Here is a 19,281-nt window from a genome sequence, read left to right as displayed (position 1 = left end):
AAAGCTTTAGGTGATTTACATCATCTTCTGGCCAGGAGACCTGTTAACATTTTAAGACCCTTTCTTCAGAAAACTTATTTTTCTCTAAAGGTGATTATTCTAAAGTCAGGCGCCACCCTCTGAAAGCATTAGATAAAGTTGCATTCCTAGAGGGCAAAAGTGTGGAGGTCTATAACAAGAAAAGAATTAACTCAAGCGTCCAAGGTTACAAACATTAAAGCTACTACTTACATTTCTATACACGAACTATATTAATCAATACACTCCCAGGGACACAGTAGGTAAGGGATATGGAAACTTGGCAGCAAGCATTAGCTCAACAAAGAAATCCTCTACTAGTTCTATTCTAACAATTTTAACTCTCTGAGAAGCTCTGCATTGTTAGAATATCTTAAGCTTCCTGTGCCTCTCGTGGTTGGGAGGCTGTGAACAATCAAATGCGTAGCTGCAGGAGTCCGAACAAACCTGTCAGGCAAGCTAGAAAGTCATCAGAGGGATTTGAATTGAAACACTCCTATTATGCCCAGGAGAATTATTAACTAGAGCTCTAAGTTAATTTTCTTCAGGGAAAGGTGGTCGGGGATAGCCCCCCATTAATGTCAGGGGAGTTGGTAAAAGTCATAAAATAGTAAAACAGACAGATTCTGGTTTGGGGGTAGACGCTCAGGCAGGTCCAGGGTGGGGGGGGTGGGTGGTTCGAGCTCTGACTCGCCTTGCCCATCAGAGCTCTCCCGCATGACCTTGTCATGGGTGGGGACTCCCATGCTGGCTCCTGGCACCAGGGGTAGATACTGTCCATCCCAGCTACTCTCTGGGGAATTAAAAAAAAGAGCTGGTGAAGAACCACAGAGACTTGAAGACACTTGCCTGCAGTGTTGTTGAGGGGCAGCGATGTGGCCCTCCTGCCTCAGTGATAAAACAGCTCATTTTGCCTCTGCAGGGAGAAGAGCATGGCCCTGTCAACCTTAAGGTGATGTTAGTCTGGGATATTTTCTTTTCCTTTTTATTGTCTCAAGAGCAAAAATTATGGGGAGATTATATTTTGTATGGAAAGTTTCTTTCCAAAGTTTTGTTTGGGGGGTGGTGTTGGGTGGATGAGTATTGCTGCTGCTATTGTTGAAGAACCTGCATTTCTTGGGTGTGTGCTGTACACACGTGTGTTTCTATGTGCCAGCTGCTTTCTGTTGTTGCTTCCTGCTTCTCTGGGACCCACCTGTCATATAATCTAAGTAAATGTAAATATACATATATTTTTTAATTCTCTGGAATTTCTGGATGCCATCAAACCCTGCTGTTCATAGAGAGAAACCTGTCCTTTCTCCCAAATCTATAATGTTCTTTTTTAAACCTCAACACAAATATAAAAGAAAAAAGCACAAATCAACATACCCTAATTGCCCCAAATTTTCTTAGAACTCAGAAAAACTGGGCAGGTTTTTATTCTCACCCAAATCCCCATCTCTGGGGGCCCTTCCCAATGTCTCCCTACTCCCACCTTTCCTGAGAACCTAGGGGCATGGTCCAGCCCAAGACAACTAGCAGTTGTGCCCCCAACACTAGACTTTCTGTCCCCTTACCTCTTGGAGGACCAGACCCCGGATAACTGTATTTAAGGATGCATGCCTGCGTGCATGCCCAGTGTGTGTTTTCCTGTGTATGTGCCTGTATGTCTGTGCTCACACATGCATTGAGACCAGGAACCTTTAAAATAATTGATGGCCAGGAAGACACCACATTCCTTGTTCTTCTTCTGCTCTCAGCCACAAAGCCTCAGAGCCCAGCATCCTGGCGTCACCAGGCCCAGAGGGGCCCCAGGCAAGCAGAGCTGCGGGGGAGGGGAGGGGAAGGCCCCCCGCTGCTGCCCCTGGCTCCTGTACTGGGATGAAGCATGAGCTCTTCACCCGGGGACAGGTGCGGTGGATGGGGAGGACTCCCAGGAGGCGAATCTTATGGAACAATGTAATAAGACTCATATTTTAAGGCAAGACAAAAAGCATATCAACATAAAAATTTTCTCTGCCCATCTGGGCCTCCTCCATCCCCTCTAGTGTGCACTGCAGTACGTGTTAACCAGCCCTCCTAAGAGCGGAGATACCTGAACCATCAAGACCAGTTTGGTTCTTCTACACCAGCCGTGTTAACTTTTATAACACCGCCTGCTTATGACCTTATTAATGTCAGTAGCTCTTAATATATTGCTTGTATTTTGCCATTTTACAAGAGTATTGTTTCTTGCATTAACAGATGTAACACTGAGCCTAGACAAAAATGATGATGACCAGGTGACTTGAAACCCTTGAGCTCATATACAGTTCTATCAGATTGTATTGCAGTAGTGGGACTCTAGATATGAGAAGAAACAAGAAGAGGGAAATATTTCTTGGAGCTGACAAGACGAGTAGCACACGCGATCCTCAGGATTTTGGCTACTGTTTCCAAGACTAGATGAGTACTTGCACACTGAGCGGTTTTTCAATTATCCTTGTCCAACCTGGGAATGAGCACTCCTAGAGCCCGGGGACAACATGGTCAAAATTCCCCCCAAATCTTGGTTGAAATTAAGATGGAAATGGAGGGGATTGTGTGCTAAAAAATGCTGCCCGCCACACAGCTCTACAAGCACCAAGTCACTAGCCACTGCAGTCACTGACCTACAGTCCACCCTGAAAGGAAGTCACGGAGAACGTCAGGATCAGGTACTTTGTGCTCTGGGAAAACTGGCAGAACCAACCCTCAGACACTTAGACAATTTAAGGAGACTTTCAATGAACCCAGTTCCTTGCATCTTCCCATACTTAGAAAGCACCAAAAACATTAATTCAGATATCTCTTCCTCATGGGTGAAGTAACCTTCTACAAGCTGTGTACTGGTTGCATGTCCCCCTTTCCCCAAGTCATATACACACAGTCCTCCCCGCTTCCTTAGTATAGTTTTCAGAGCTTCCTGAGACTGTATCCCCAAATATAATCCTCAAGTTGGCTTCAATAAAATTTCCATTTATTTTTTAGGTTGACTACTGACTCATTTTTCATCCACAAATGCATGTATGCATTGACCTTACCAAGTCTGCATGCAGGAATCTCTAAGGCTTAGGGCAGCATTGACTGAACATAGTACTACCATGTGCCAGACTGAGCTCTGGTCTCAGTTCAGGGTTGAGGTGGTGTAGATATGTCAGGGGAAGGGTCCTGAGATGGCCAAGAGGAACTGGGAGAAGTTCTCAGTGGCTGGAGGGAGGGAGGTGAGGAGGCAGGAGAGGTAGAAAGGGGTCTGAGCTTGCAGGGCTTTGGCTTGATCTTTTGGAATTTGTGTATCATACTAAGGGAGCAAACAGAAGCTTTCAAGGTACCTTAGTTTGACTTTACTCCACTCAGTTTTAATTTGCATTGCAATTACTCCAAAGTAGACATTGAAGAAAAGAATGAAAATAGAAGCTTATGGCAGGCATCTGGGTAAGGGGATGGGTGGATGTGGACCAGGTGGCTCTAGAGATGAAGAGTGGGTGGGTTCAGGAGTATTTTGTGAAGAGCATCTGTGAAGGTGGTGCCATCGACTGAGACGGGAAAGATGAGGATCAGTGTCGGGGGTGGGGCAGGGTGCTAAAGTGGTGGGATTGGACTTGGTGGATGTGAGGTGTCCTGAGCCACCCAGAGGGAGAGATCAGAAAGCAGTTGGGCACAATTCTGGGTCTTAATAGCGATCAGCTCCAGAGGCAGGAACTGGGGAGTTGTCATCATATGGCGTGTTCACTTCATTCAATATCTTCTTAAGTGTCACGTTCATAGAGCATCCTGACCTCAACCTACCTATTAATAAAATAGCAGTTTTGCCCAACCCCCACCCCCAACTCCAATAACTCTCTCTTCACCTGTTTTCCCTTTATCATGGCATTTATCACCCAGTGACCTAATACATATTGGTTTGCACTCTCCATCTCCTGTACTACAATGTAAGCTCCATGAAGGCAGAATTACTGGTTCTTTTCTCTACTCTCTGTGTAGTGCCTAGAACGGTGCATGGCACACACTCTGTACACAACATCATTTGTCAACTGAGTGAAATCTTAAAGCTATCGGCCTGGATGAGGACGAGAAGGTGCACAGAGAAGAGATGGTCTAAGTGGACCTGAGATACTCAGACAATGGGAGAAGAGGAGGAGGGGAAGGGACAGACAGAAGGACCATCACTCCAGACAAGGTTTCCTGACTCAGGTGAACTGCGGGGAGAGATCCATTTCTTAATAAATTTCATCCCTTTAGAAGCACGCGAGCCAGGCCTCAGGTGCAGGTGAGAGACGAGCACGTGTATCTGGAGGGGTCCCAAGGAGACGCGGAGGCAGGAGCCTAGGCTGCCTCCCTGAGCTCCGGCTGGTTCCCCCTTTCTTAGCCTCCCTTCCCAGAGTACTCAGTGGGTGGTGCCCAGAGGGAGGGGCGGGGCCCTGGGAGCACCTTGGACGAGCCGGAGATGTCAAGGGAGCAGAAGGGAGAGGTGAGGTTACAGCTGCCCCTGGGGCATCAAGTGTCAGTAATCATGGCCCCTCCCCTCATCAAGACCAGTTGAATATTTGCTCCCAAATATTTCATAAATCTGCCCCTGCCCTCCACCCCTGAAGTGTCTTTCCTCAAGGTCCATCATCTCATATGTGGACTGTACAATCAGCCTCCAAACTGGCCGCCCAGCTTCTTGGTGGACTTGATTCAGTTTTTCTCCTACAACCAGAGTTTTAATTCCAGAGTGGGCCTCCGATGGATCAGCCCTTCCTTACAGAATGTCAGTGAGGCCTCATCACTTACAGCTAAGATCCAACCTATGTGTCTGGAGTTCAGTCCGTCCACAGTGGGCCCCGTCCGCTGCTCCTGCAGCGCCACTGGCGTCTTTATAGGAGAAAGGACAGAGAGTTTACACACAGGGTTGAGAGAAGATGAGCATGTGGAGGGGGAGGCGGAGATGCCCCCAAAGCAAAGGGGCCTCCAGAAGCTAAAGGAGCCAAGGATGGACCCTGCCCTGGAAGATCAGAGACAGCAAAGCTCTGCTGACCTTGATTTCAAATTTCTGCCCTCCAGAACTGTGAGAAAATATAATTCTGTTGTGCTAAGCCTCCAAACTTGTGCTAACTTACTGCAGTTTCCCTAGGAAACCAAACTGCATTTCCAGGAGTGGAGCCCCTGGAGAGGACCAGCTGCACGTGTCGGGGGCTGGTGGAAAAGCAAGATGCTGTGCGATGACAGGGCTCCCTGACATGGGGCTCAAGGAGCTTTGGGAGTCCAGGGAGGTTCTCAGGTTTGCTCTGTGTTTCTCTTTCCAGCCTCAGCTTGTCCCAGGGTTTATGATCAACAAAGGTAACAACGCCCCTGATGGCAGGAGGCTGTCTGGGGCTCAGGGTGCTGGCCCTTCAGCTCTCTCAACAAATAGTCCCTTGGAAACAGGGCAGCTGTCCTTGAGGAGGGGGCGGGCTGGGAGGGGCCTCACTCCCCCCACACACTGGACCCTGGAGGAGCCCCTGTGTGAGCAGGACTGCAGCCCTGGCTGGCGGGACTGTTTTGGGCAGGTGACCTGGGCAATTCCATGGTCTCCATGGTTCCTGCCACTCTGGCCACGTGTCCCTGTCGCAGCCCTGAAACCCTGTTTCAGGTTGGCTCCATGCCTACATCCCTTCTGGGTCAGAAGACACCTACTAGGCCGCCCCAGGGCCACTGGGACCCTGGAATTGCCCCCTGGGTCTGCACATCTCCACTCTATCCCCGCCCCTCACCCCAGCCCCAGTCCCAGATGCATCCTCAACATGTCTCTTCTTGGGGGTCCAGCAGGTGCCTCCCCTTTCAGCTCCTTCCCTTAAAAGGGGCCGATCATCCGTCCATCCCCACCCCCTCCCTGAGATGCCCTGAAAGTCTCCCCATCAGCATCAGACACAGCATCCTTGTTCATTTCTAATCCTTTCTTCCCAGCTTGGAAGCTGCTAAGCAGTCTCCCAGGCTAAGAAAATCCTCACTCAAATAAGACTACTCCTAGATTCTTCCAGATTCGCACCTGGATGGCAGCTTTGGAGCTAGAGACAGACATTATGTTAACTTATTCTGTGGTTCCCCCATGACGCTCGACCTTGGAGTCATGCTCCGTTGGGGTCCCCTGTCCCAGTGGGAAACAGTCACATGCGAAGGCAAAACTGGTGGGAGGGGATGCACAACAGTCCTTACTTTCCATGTCATCTTGTCCCCACGGCCTTGCTGTCACACCATGACTCCTCCCTGTTCACCCCTGGAGCTGCCCTCCTCTGGGTGGGGCTGTGTCCCCTCAGATGGCAGCTCCTTCTGGTGACAGCTGCAGGGAGGAGAGGCTGGGACACGTGTGTCTTCAGGTTGCTGTGGAAGAAAACTGTGGCCCTGAAGGGGTGTCCTGGGTCCCAGAGCCCTGAGCTTTGGTCCTGGGCTCCAACCCATGGACCACGGAAGCGTCAGCAGGACCCATGGGTTGTAGAGCCAAGGGTTCACACCCACAACTTTGGTAGTTTCATATGGAGTTTCCACTTCCCAGTCATGCCACCTTAGGGAAGGCACTTGGTTCCCCAGCCTTAGTTTTCTCATCAGTAAAATGGGATTAGCAGTACAATCCACAAACGTTTTTCTGAAACCGCTGGGGTCAGATATGCTCCAGAATTCAGAATTTTTCACCTTCAGACAGGTGACACGGTGCATCTACTGTACATGACATCACAACCCACTGGGGTCTGAAAGCAGCTTGTTATCAAACACAGGAGTCTTTAGTTGCATAAACAACTAAATATGCAACTGCACTTTTGAATATTCACAATAAGTGAATTAAATAGACCATAAATTGTCTCATGTCTGTTCATGTCAAGTTTTGTAACCAAAGGAACTTTTAAAAATTCTTTTTCTATTTCCAGAGCCTGGAAGGGTTGTGGTTGCAGATAGTGACCATCCTACCCTGCTGCTACTGCTGCTGCTAAGTCGCTTCAGTCGTGTCCGACTCTGTGTGACCCCATAGACGGCAGCCCACCAGGCTCCCCTGTCCCTGGGATTCTCCAGGCAAGAACACTGGAGTGGGTTGCCATTTCCTTCTCCAGTTCATGAAAGTGAAAAGTGAAAGTGAAGTCGCTCAGTCGTGCCTGACTCTTAGTGACCCCATGGACTGGAGCCTACCAGGCTCGTCCGTCCATGGGATTTTCCAGGCAAGAGTACTGGAGTAGGGTGCCATTGCCTTCTCCACCATCCTACCCTATTTGTCTATAAATAATAGCACACAGCACAAAGAAATAAAAAAGTGTTCATAGTTTGAGGCCAGACCAAACATGGCTGTAAGGTTTGGGATAAAACAAGTCTCTTAATAAGGTTAAGGGTGATGGGTGGGGAGAATCACTCTGGAGCGGCTGTGCTGTTACCCAAGTGTCTGAGCCATTGGTTCCAACTCCACAGATCCTGAGCCTTAGTCACTCCAGGCTCCGCAGCCTTTTCCAGGCATCTGACTTATTCAGCCTTCAGAGCTGGCTCTTTCTCTGGTAGGTCCTTGGTGAAGACCACTGCCGTACTGGTGACTGTGACCTGCCTGACCATCACAGCACCATGCCCACCTGGTCGACATCCCCAGAAGATGGGCCTTGTGTGTCGTGGCTGCTGCCTTCGCCTGCCATAGCTCTTTTCCACCTGTGGAGCTTTCTCCCTGGTGACTGACATGGGCATTGGAAAGGGGGCCATAGGTAACTGGTCCTGTGCATCTGGGGCCTTGTTTCACTGTGACCCTCGTCACCTCCATCGCTAAGTTATGTAAGGTCCAGTCCCGCTTTCCTTTCTTTTGGAACAATTTCCCCGTCACCTATGCCTACTTGCTACTCGGCCCTCGTCTGCCTCTCAGTTTCCATCATCTACTCTGTTGCTTACATCCAGTTCTTGCCTTATGGTCCTCACCCAGACCGGGCCATTCCGCCACTGCATTCTCTTGCATCGCATCTGTGCTGTATGCCGTGGAAGTGGCCTGCACGTGAAATGGCTACAAGATCACGAATACCACCTGCTATGTGCTCACTGTGCCAGGCCTGCTGAAGGTGCTAGAGACCTTCATGGCGGGTGTCATCTTCGCCTTCCTTAGCAACTCCTCCCTGTACCTGCACCAGCTGGCCCTGGAGTGGTGCGTGGCCGTGTACTCCATCTGCTTCATCCTGGCAACAGTGACCACCCTGTTGAATCTGGATGAATGGGAACACAGGCTGCCTGTCGAGGCTGTGATCACGATGCTCTCCGTCCTCCTCTATGTCAGTGCCCTGGTCCTCTGGCCACTCTACCAGTTCAGCAAGGAGCTCGGTGGGCAGCCCCAGAGGTCCAGCAATGGGGACTGCAGGAACGAGCTCACCTACAACGTGTGCGCCTGGGACCAGCGCCTGGCTGTGGCCGTCCTGACAGCCGCCAACCTGCTGGTTTATGTGGCCGACCTGGGATACTGGGCCCGCCAGGTTCTGTAGGGACTGAGGACCAGCCCAAGGACTCCTGATCCTCTGCTCACAAAGGTATCCTCACCGAGCTCTGATGTCCCCTGATGCCCTCTTCCTGGCTCACTCTCTCTCTCCTCACATCCTTCCCCATTCATCTCACTCTCTTTTCTGTTTCCTTCTCTCCTGCTGCTCTGTCTCCTTCCTGGTTTGTGTGGTGGCCACACTGTTTCGCCTCTTTTTCTCGCTGCTCTCATCTATTCTACATTTTGTGTTTTTTAAACTCTTTTCTGGGTGTCATTGTTTTTTCTTCTCCTGTGTCCTGACCATCTCTCCCCATTTTCCTTCTTCTGATCCATCAGGACCTGAGACTTCTTCCTTCTCTGCCCACCGCCCCCTCCTGCCTCCTAAGGTGCTAACTCCACAGCACACAGCCCTCTGTACCGCTGTTCACACCCTGGGCCTCTGGAGGGGCCTCGTTGCCAAAGCATGTCTGTCCCCCTGGGGGTGTCTTAGTTGGGGTGTGTGTGTGTAGGTTTGGGAGTGGAGTGGGTAATGAGGAATTGTGTCCCCTTTCTCCCAGTAGAGGGTGGTGTATAGTGCCCTTCCCCTTCAACTAAAAACAAACAAACAAACAAACAAATACCCTCTTGCCTTCAGTAATTTACTGAACAGGAGTCTTGAAGCAGAGACCCTGGATTCCTGGGCCCCAGTTGATGCTCTGCCCCACCTGAGATTGGCTCCAGAATTTTTCCAAGCGTACTGACCACTGGCTGCCTTGAGGGCATTTTAAAGGAATCTGGGATGACTTCCACCTCCAACCAGTCTCTGGGGAATTGAAAAAGGAGCTGATGAAGATCTCCAGGGACTTGAAGACACCTGTTTGCAGTGTTGGTGAGGGGCAGTGATGTCGTCCTCCTGCCTCAGTGATCAAAACTGCAGGTCCTGCCTTGGCAGGGAGAAGAGCATGGCCCTGCCAGCCTTAAAGTTGATGTTAGCCTGGAGTTTTTCCTTTTGATTTTTTTCTGATCAGGAGGCCAAAAATTACTGGGTGACCCTATTAAAGAAACAGTTTCTCTTCAAGTTTTCTTGGGCAGAGGGTTTATACAAGGTGGAGGCTGCTGCTTCCATTGTCAACGGAGTTGTACTGCTTGAGTGTGAGGTGACACCCACATGCATTTCTCTGTGTCAGTTGCTTTCTGCTGCTTCCTGCTTCTCTGAAACTCAGGCATAATATGATAGTTCAATGTATATAATCTTAAAAATTTCCCGGAAGTTTGGGTTCCCATCCACCCCTGCTATCAAACATAAAAATAAGCCGGGTCCCTTTTCCCACATTTATAATGTTCTTTTCAATTTCAATATAAGCAGGAAATAAAAGAAAATTTTAAAACTACCCTAATCAAATCCACATACTTTAATTGCTCCAGATTTGCCTAGAGCTCAGAAGAGTCCTAGTCAATTTCCACCCTCACCAAACCTAGGTTTCTGGAAGCCTCTCCCACTGACTCCCCACCCCAACTTGGACCAGAGCCTGGGGGTTGTGACAAAAGGTGTTGGGCCCTACCCCAGTGCCAACATTCTGTCCCTTAGCTCTTAAAGGGGCCATGACAGCACCTGGATGCCTCTCTAGAAGGGTGCGTACTTGGGTGCATGCTCAGTGCATGCGTGTATATGTGTGTGTGCTCATTGTTCCCCTGCATTGAGCAGCCTTTTACAGTAACTGCTGGTTTGGAAGGTACCTTAAGTCTCCTGTTCTCAGTCACAAAGCCTCACCAGGGCTAGAGGGGCCAGGAAAACAGAGCTGTGGGGGAGGGGCAGGGGAAGGACCCCACTGCAGCCACTCACTCTTGTACTGGAATGAATCAAGTGATCAGCACCAGCGGCCTCTGTTGGATTGGGGAAAATCATAAGAAGGAATGAAATAAAATTCATAATTTAAGACAAGATAGTAAAAATTTAAACAAAAATTTTCTCTCCCGGTTTTGACCATTTCCCTCCCGTCTAGTGCATTGTGCATCTGCATTATGTGCAAACCAGCCCTCCCAAGGGCAGAAATACCTGCTCCACCATAAAGGTTAATTTTTAAAAATAACTCCTTAGAAGATAATGCTGCCTACATATTAGGTCGGTGCAAACACAATCACAGTTTCAAACCATGGATTTTAAATCATTATAACTAGGCTCAAACACAGCTTTATTAATCAAAATAGTAACCATTACAATCAATGCATTTTTGCCAATGAGAAATAAGTTTGTTTATTCCTATAGCATAAAAATCCGTGCTTCAGGATACAACAAACTCTTGGAAAGCATTTTCTGCCTCCTGCTGGTTATGGAAGTGTGTTCTCTGTACAAAGATGCTTGAAGAAGTGTTAGTCAGTTGGTGAGAGGTCAGGTGAACATGGCGAATGAGGCAAAACTTGTTCACAATTTGTTCAACTTTTGAAGTGTTGCTTGTGTGACATGTAGTCGGGTGTTGTTGTTAAGAATTGGGTCCCCTTTGTTAACCAATGCCAGCTGCAGGCATTGCAGTTTTGGGTGCATCTCACTGATTTGCTGATCATACTTCTTAGATTTATTGGGTTTGCCGGGATTCAGAAACCTGTAGTGGATCAGATGGGCAGCAGATCACCAAACAGTGACCATGACCTTTTTTGGTGCAAGTTTGGCTTTATGAAGTGCTTTGAGCTTCTTCTCAGTCCAGCCATTGAGCTGGTTGGTCATTGCTGGTTGTCATATACACTCCACTTTAAGAAAAAATGTTTATTTTTAATTGAAAGATAATTGCTTTACAATATTGTGTTGCTTCCTGGCATACAACAATAATGAATCTACCACAGGTGTACTTATGACCCCTCCCTCTTGAACATCCGTTCCACTTCCCCTACAATCCACTTGTTGCATGCCACACTCTGATTGAGAAACAGCGCTGTGTTGCATGGAAAAAGAGAAGAAGATTCTTCAAATAGATGATTTTTTTGATTTTTGGTCAGTTCATGAGGCATCCAGGTATAAAGCTTTTTCACCTTTCCAATATCTTCAAATGGCATGTGACATTAGAAGGGTTGATATCAAGTTCTTCAGCAACTTCTTGTACATTTGTAAGAGGATCAGCTTTAATTATTGCTCTCAGTTGTCATTGTCAACTTCTGATGGCTGGCCGCTACGCTCCTCGTCTTCAAGGCTCTTGTCTCCTTTGCAAAACTTCTTGAACCATGACTGCACTGTATGTCAGCGATTCCTGGGGCAAATGTGTTGCTGATGTTGTGAGTTGTCTTCACTGCTTTAAGACCCATTTTGAACTCAGATAAGAAAATCACTTGAATTTGCTTTTTGTCTAACAGCATTTCCATATTCTAAAATAAATATAAAATAAAAAAACATAAAATGAGATATGTGTAATTAAAATGATATATAGCATAACCACTGAGAAGGCAATGGCACCCCACTCCAGCACTCTTGCCTGGAAAATCCCTTGGATGGAGGAGCCTGGTGGGCTGCAGTCCATGGGGTCACTAAGAGATGGATACGACTGAGTGACTTCACTTTCACTTTTCACTTTCATGCATTGGAGAAGGAAATGGCAACCCACTCCAGTGTTCTTGCCTGGAGAATCCCAGGGATGGCGGAGCCTGGTGGGCTGCCGTCTATGGGGTCGCATAGAGTTGGACACGACTGAAGCAATGCAGCAGCAGCAGTAGCATAGCATAAGCACATTTATTTAGAATGTATTCCAATACCAAACAGCAAATTTCAATAATGCAAAAACCGCAGTTATATTTGTACCAACCTGATACTTATGACCAGCTTCCCAGGTGGCTCTAGTGGTAAAGAACCCATCTGCCAATGCAGGAGATATGAGATGTGGGTTCAATCCCTGGGTCAGAAAGATCCGCTGGAGGGGGCATGACAACACACTCCAGTATTCTTGCTTGGAGAATCCCATGGACAGAGGAGCCTGGAGGGCTACAGTCCATAGGATCGCACAGAGTCGGACATGACTGAAGCGGCTTAACACACATATAGTACAATACTTAGAATCATATTAATGTTACTACCTTTGTTACTTGTATTCTGCCTATTTTTATAAGATTCTTGTTTCTTGCATTAATAGTTCTGTGATTGTGTCTGTGATGAAATTTAATGATGACTAGGCTACTTGAAATTATTCATATAATATTCAGCTCTATAATATCCATGACTGTAATCTTGTGACCCTAGACATGGAAAGGGGCAAAAAAAGGAAACCATTTCCTGGAGCTGACACACTTGTAGGACAGCTGGTGCAGAGGCTTTTGGCTGCTGCTTACAGGACTGGATGAGGAACAGCACACTGCGTGGTCTATCAGCAGACTTGTCTCTGAGCAGGGAATGAGCATTCCCAGCACCCTGGGACCAGTCAGTCAAAAAATGCCTCTGGAAATGGATAATAAGAGAGAAACGAAGGGGACTGTGTAATAGAGAATGTTGCCCAAACTCAGTTCTACAGGCGTGAAATCATTAGTCCCTGCAGTCACCTATGATCCACCATGAAAGGGGTTCAGTGAGAAGGTCAGGATGAGGCATTTTGTGCTCTGAGAAAACTTGCAGAACCAGCCTTCTGGTCAACATTTTCTGGCGAAGTTTTTATGAACCCAGTTTCTCACTTCTTCCCATACTCAGAAAAGCACTAAAACCATTAACTAAGATATCTCTTCCTCCTGTGTGAAGTTACCTTCTTGCCAAGCTGTGTGCTGATCACATGTCCCCCTCCCCCCAAGTCACATACACATTAAGGCCTCCAGTCTTACTTCCTCAGAACAGTTCTCAGAGCTTCCCGAGAGACTGTCTCCCCAGTTACAATCATCAGGATGGCTCGACTAAATTTTCAGTTTCTTTCTTAGATTGATTATTGATTAATTTTTTATCTACAAAAGCAACTACGTGCTGACTTCCATAAGTCTCCTCGCTCAGCACGTTGAGAACAGGGCTCTTCAGTGAATCCAGGCGATAACACTCTGTCCTCGGTCCCTGGTGCCACAAGCCCTACAGAGGGGCCCAAACTCAGCCCCATCCCCCGCTTCCTGCACATCCCTGCTCCCCAGACAAGCCAACCCCCACTCCTCAGGGTGGAGCTCGGGCTCTCTCCTTCCTGGGCCCCCTCTCCCGCCTCCTCCACTAAGACACAGCCTTCACCCTCCACTCGGAACTGGTGTCCTGCCTGCCCCTCGTCCTCCATCCCTGCTCAGGACACCTGCCCTCCCCTCTGTGGACATGCCCCTTGGATGTGCTGATGGTCAGGTCATGGGTCTCCCTGCCTTCATCTGAGGGTTTCATAAAGATGGGCTGGGCCTTGCTCACTTGGGTCCTCAGCCTCTGGTCCAGCCTGACCCAGAGCAGGTGTCTCGTAAACATCTACTGAGCTGCAAGGGCCCACATGTGGCCGCAGTTCTAGTGTCCAGCCCGCCTCCCTGGGCCCCTCTACCTGGGTGAGCTCCCAGCCCCCAGCATGTGCCTGCAGCTGCCCGGTGTTTTGGAAGGCCTGCTAGTTTGAGCTCAGGGTCCCTCTCACTTTTTGAACCCTGCCCCCACCCTATTGTGTATCTGCCATTTTGCTCTCTGGAGGGAAATCCAGAAGCTTCTCTGTATGTGAACATCTGGTTACATCTCAGCATGGCTTCCCACTGAGTCCCAAATGCTTAATATGGTACCCAAGGGTGGAATGGCCTTTCCTTGCCAGAGTCTACTCTCTCTCACTTCCTCTCTCCCATAAACCTTGCTCACTCCTTCTGTCCCTGGGTTCTCCTGTGAGAATTACCCCTCCCCCAACAAAGCCCTCATTCAGGAGCCCCTCATTCCCTGAGGATGCATATTCCAGACCACAATCAACTCTTAAGAGTTTGATCCAAATGTTAGAGAATCCAGCAGCACTCCACCTTCCCCAAAGGTTTAAATAGTTACCTTCTGAGGGTCCTGTGATGGGGGTCCCCAAACTCCTGAATCATAGCAGGAAAAGGGGACCATGAAGGTGAGTGTGGGCATCATTGTCAGGACTCGGACTCCTTGGTCTGCCTCCAGAGGGACTCTCTTGTCTGTCTGGGGACCTCTGGTATTTGTAGGGAGGAACCACAAGGGGGAGCCCTAAGTATGAGCCCAGGATTCTGCTCACCCACACCTGAAGGAAAGGTAGTGCAGGAATCACCTGACTTACTTCTCCAAGGCTGCTTCCTACCCTGAGGCCCATGGGCCCACTAATGTCCTGGAATGGGTTCTAGGAGATCTACAAGAGCCCTGTAACTGAATGCAACATTTCCAATGTATGTGAATGCATATTCCTGGGACAATCATATAGTCAAAGGGATTTATGCGCAAAAAATATTAAAGAGTCTCTGGGTGGTTCCCGCATAACTCCAAAGAAGTAGGCTCTGCCAATGTTCCTAAACCAAACTGAGTAAGTGAGGGAGCATGGACTTGAGATCTCTCCGGATTGGCTGTCTGGGGCAGTGATCTTTCTTAGCATCAGGAGAAGCAGGTTCAGAAAGATCTGGTACCCTCTCTGAGCATTTAATTTCCCCAGCTTGTCGCCTTCCCAAAGCACAGCATCAGAGAATCCCTTAGTGGAGGGATCTCTTTAGAACTTTAGTTCATCTCTCTACATTATACCCCAGTCTGGGGCTCATCCATCATTTCCCAGAGAGAGCTCTGCACAGTGCTCCTCAAAATGCAGTTTGTGGAGTAGTACCAGTTGCAAACTGTTCCTGGTCCACAATGAGATAAGTACACACAGTGAGTGAACATTTATAAACTTTTATAGTAATTTGATATTGTCCAAAGATCCAGGGGTATGACCAGTACCAGACAATGGGGCCTGGAGTTTAAGTTTAGTGTTGGAGTTTGTGCTGATGGTCCAGCTGCAGTGGTAAGACAGACACGACCCAGATGAAGGAGGCTGAGCCAGTGAATCAATGCACTGCTTCCTTCATTGAGAATGTCTTGCCAAACACAAAAAATTAACTTTGCAAAACTAAGTAGCCAGCTTCAATTCAGTTCAGTCATTCAGTAGCGTCTGACTCTGCCACCCCATGGATTGCAGCATACGAGGCCTCCCTGTCCATCACCAACTCCCGGAGTTCACTCAAACTCATGTCTATCGAGTCAGTGATGCCATCCAACCATCTCATCTTCTGTTGTCCCCTTCTCCTCCTGCCTTCAACCTTTCCCAGCATCAGAGTCTTTGCCAAGGAGTCAGTTCTCCTCATCAGGTAGCCAAAGTATTGAAACTTAAGCCTCAGCATCAGTCCTTCCAACAAATATTCAGGAGTGATTTCCTTTTAGGATCGACTGGTTTGATCTCCTTGCAGTCCAAGGGACTCCTAGGAGTCTTCTCCAACACTACAGTTCAAAAGCATCAATTCTATAAAAAAAAAAAAAAAAACAAAACAAAAAACAAAAAGCATCAATTCTTTGGCACTCAGTTTTGTGGTCCAACTCTCACATCCATATACGACTACTGGAAAAACCGTAGCTTTGACTAGATGGACCTTTGTTGGCAAAGTAATGACTCTGCTTTTTAATATGCTGTCTAGGTTGGTCATAGCTTTCCTTCCAAGAAACAAGCATCTTTTAATTTTATGGCTGCAGTCACTATCTGCAGTGATTTTGGAGCCCCCCAAAATAAAGTCAGCCACTGTTTCCATTGTTTCCCCATCTATTTGCCATGAAGTGATGGGACCAGATGTCATGATCTTAACTTTTTGAATGTTGAGTTTTAAGCCAGCTTTTTCACTCTCCTCTTTCACTTTCATCAAGAGGCTCTTTAGCTCTTCACTTTCTGCCATAAAGGTGGTGTCATCTGCATATCTGAGGTTATTGATATTTCTCCCGGCAATCTTGATTCCAGCTTGTGCTTCATCCAGCCTGGCATTTCACATGATGTATTCTGCATAAAAGTTAAATAAGCAAGGTGACAATATACAGCCTTGATGTACTCCTTTTCCCAGTTTGGAACCAGTCTGTTGTTCCATGTCTGGTTCTAACTGTTGCTTTTTGACCTGCATACAGATTTTTCAGGAGGCAGGTCAGGTGGTCTGGTATTCCCATCTCTTTAAGAATTTTCCACAGTTTGTTGTGATCCACACAGTCAAAGGCTTTAGCGTTAGTCAATGAAGCAGAAGTAGATGTTCTTCTGGAATTCTCTTGCTTTTTGTATTATCCAGCAGATGTTGGCAATTTGATCTCTGGTTCCTCTGCCTTTTCTAAATTCAGCTTGAACATCTGGAATAGTCAGATAGTGAAGAGTTAAAATGAGTGAATTATAGAAAGACTAAGACATTATTGTCTTTTATTATGTGATAATATTCTAGCTAATTGTCTACAACTATTGTTTTATACAAAGTTAGAATGTATTATGGCGCCCCACTCCAGTACTCTTGCCTAGAAAATCCCATGCACGGAGGAGCCTGGTAGGCTGCAGTCCATGGGGTCTCGAAGAGTCGGACATGACTGAGCGACTTCACTTTCACTTTTCACTCTCATGCATTGGAGAAGGAAATGGCAACCCACTCCAGTGTTCTTGCCTGGAGAATCCCAGGGACGGGGGAGCCTGGTGGGCTGCCGTCTATGGGGTCGCACAGAGTCAGACACGACTGAAGTGACTTAGCAGCAGCAGCAGTAGCAGAATGTATTAAGGGGAAGGTCCTGTAAAAATATTCAAACAATAGAACAAACTCCTGGAGATTCTGCAAGATAAGTTTAGTCTCAACTTTTTAAACATGTCAAATGGACAATCAGATTTGCTTATTTGTCTTACATCATCAGATTTTTAATGACTTTAATACTTACCTTCTATTAAGAGAAATACTATGTTTTTATTAGATTTTTTCATGTTACATCATTTTATTAAATTAGCCATTCTATGAATGTGGTAGATTAATCTTCCTGAAGCTTTATTTTTATTCATTTTAAACAGTTACAGTATGCCAGTTTTATTTATTTATTATTATTTACTTTTAATTGTCAGGACCATGCAACCTGTGGGATCTTGTTGCTCGACCAGGGATTGAATCTGTGCCCTGTGTGTTGGAAGTGCACAGTCTTAACCACTGCACCACCAGGGAGGCCCACTGAAACTTCATTTAAAATCATATCATTACCCTTCTCAAAAACCTCAAACTTCTTTTAAAAGATAAAACCCAAACTTCTCCTTGTGACAATTTAGATCCTCTTCAGTTGGCATTGATTTGTGTTTTCTGCCTTACTGCTCACTGTTTCTTAAAAAATTATCATTGCATTGGTTAAGGTGTGTAGTGATATCTCATTGAGGTTATACCTTGCATTTTCCTCACTATTAATAAGTTTGAGTATTTTTTTAATGTGTTTACCTACCATTTGGATATCAGTCTTTATAAAATATTTCAGCCTATTTTTGCAATCAAGCTATGCCATTTGAACTACATGACTTATTTTTTATATGAATTCTCATTTTTCCAACACAGTGCAACTATCAGCTGACACAATTTATACACTTTTCCAAAAGAGCACAAATGGTGATTAGGAGAATTTAGTGCATCTAAATCATTTATCTCTTATATTAATTTTCATTTTTGTAAAACAGTAACCATTCTCGTAGACCCAGACCCCAGAGGCAAGACTTAAATTTGTATAGAGGATAAAATACCAAACGAAAACTTTGTTGTTAGAATTCTATAATACATAAAGAAATATAAAAAAAAATTCTCTCATTTAAATCAGTAAGATATACTAAAACTTCTTAGGAAGTTTGGCCCATTTTGGGGGGGTTGTTTGCCTATTTATTATTAAGTTGCAAAATTTCTTTCTATATTCCAGATAACAGAAATTAAAAATGTAATCCTTGTCATATTTTTTAAAGTTTCCAGAAAAGCTTGCCCCACTCTTGCTCTGGAGTACGGTGGTCACAAGGATCCCAGGACCCGTTGTCATATCCTGGGTTCCCTAGTGTCTGAGACTCACAGGGGAGGATCCATTGATGTAGAGAAGGGTGGTCAGTGGAAACACCCACAGGAGGCACGAGGGAAGAAAATAAGTAATGTGGATGGAGAGGACTAAGGTCCTTGGAGATAACCAACTGAATCTGTCAGGAGCGGTGGAAAAGCAAGATGCCCTGTGCATGACATAAGCTCATGTTTATAAAGTAGGAAAAAAATCTACAGGTACCCTGTACAAACATGTGTACGTGTATGTACACACATATCTATATATGATTTCAGAGCATGTGAAATGCGCTGAAGGCTGTATATGAGGTTGAGGACATGGATGCTCCCTGGATGGAGGAGTGGACACTCCTGTGAGTAGGCAGGAAGCCTGGCCAAGTCCAAGAAGGGAAACTGGAACATGTGAGGTAATTATAGACCTGCTTTATGTCAATGACACTTGAGAATAAGAAAAATATAGAAAACTAAACAGAGATGAGAATGGAAACACTATAGAGCATGTAACAGCTGCTCAGCTCCAGCCACCCAGCCGTATTATCTATCACCAAGGGAACGCAGCCTAGTGACACCAGATCTTTTGAGTCTTCTAAAGGAGGTAGAAATCTACATTTTCAAGTGAAATTAAAGTGCTGTACAGCAACCAAACATGCTGTTGTTGTTCAGTCACTAAGTCATGTCTAACTCTTTGTGACCCCATGAACTGCAGCATGCCAGGCTTCCCTGTCCGTCACAATTTCCCAGAATTTGCTCAAACTCATATCCATTGAGTCAGTGATGCCATCCAACCATTTCATCCTCTGTCATCCCTTTCTACTGCCCTTAATACTTCCCAGCATCACAGTCTTTTCCAGTGAGTTGGCTCTACGCATCGGATGGCCGAAGTACTGGAG

The 19,281-nt window shown here is 46.6% G+C and overlaps 1 pseudogene; it reads left to right on the top strand.

Annotated features, from left to right (window-relative positions):
* Positions 1–7,446: 7,446 nt before the first annotated feature.
* On the top strand, positions 7,447–8,471 carry LOC102405319 (annotated as a pseudogene).
* Positions 8,472–19,281: the final 10,810 nt, after the last annotated feature.

Source organism: Bubalus bubalis, chromosome 20 (assembly GCF_019923935.1).
Source record: "Bubalus bubalis isolate 160015118507 breed Murrah chromosome 20, NDDB_SH_1, whole genome shotgun sequence".
Classification (NCBI taxonomy): Eukaryota; Metazoa; Chordata; class Mammalia; order Artiodactyla; family Bovidae; genus Bubalus; species Bubalus bubalis.
Note: the sequence above shows the minus strand (reverse complement) of the source record. Positions and strands in the feature narration are given on the sequence as shown.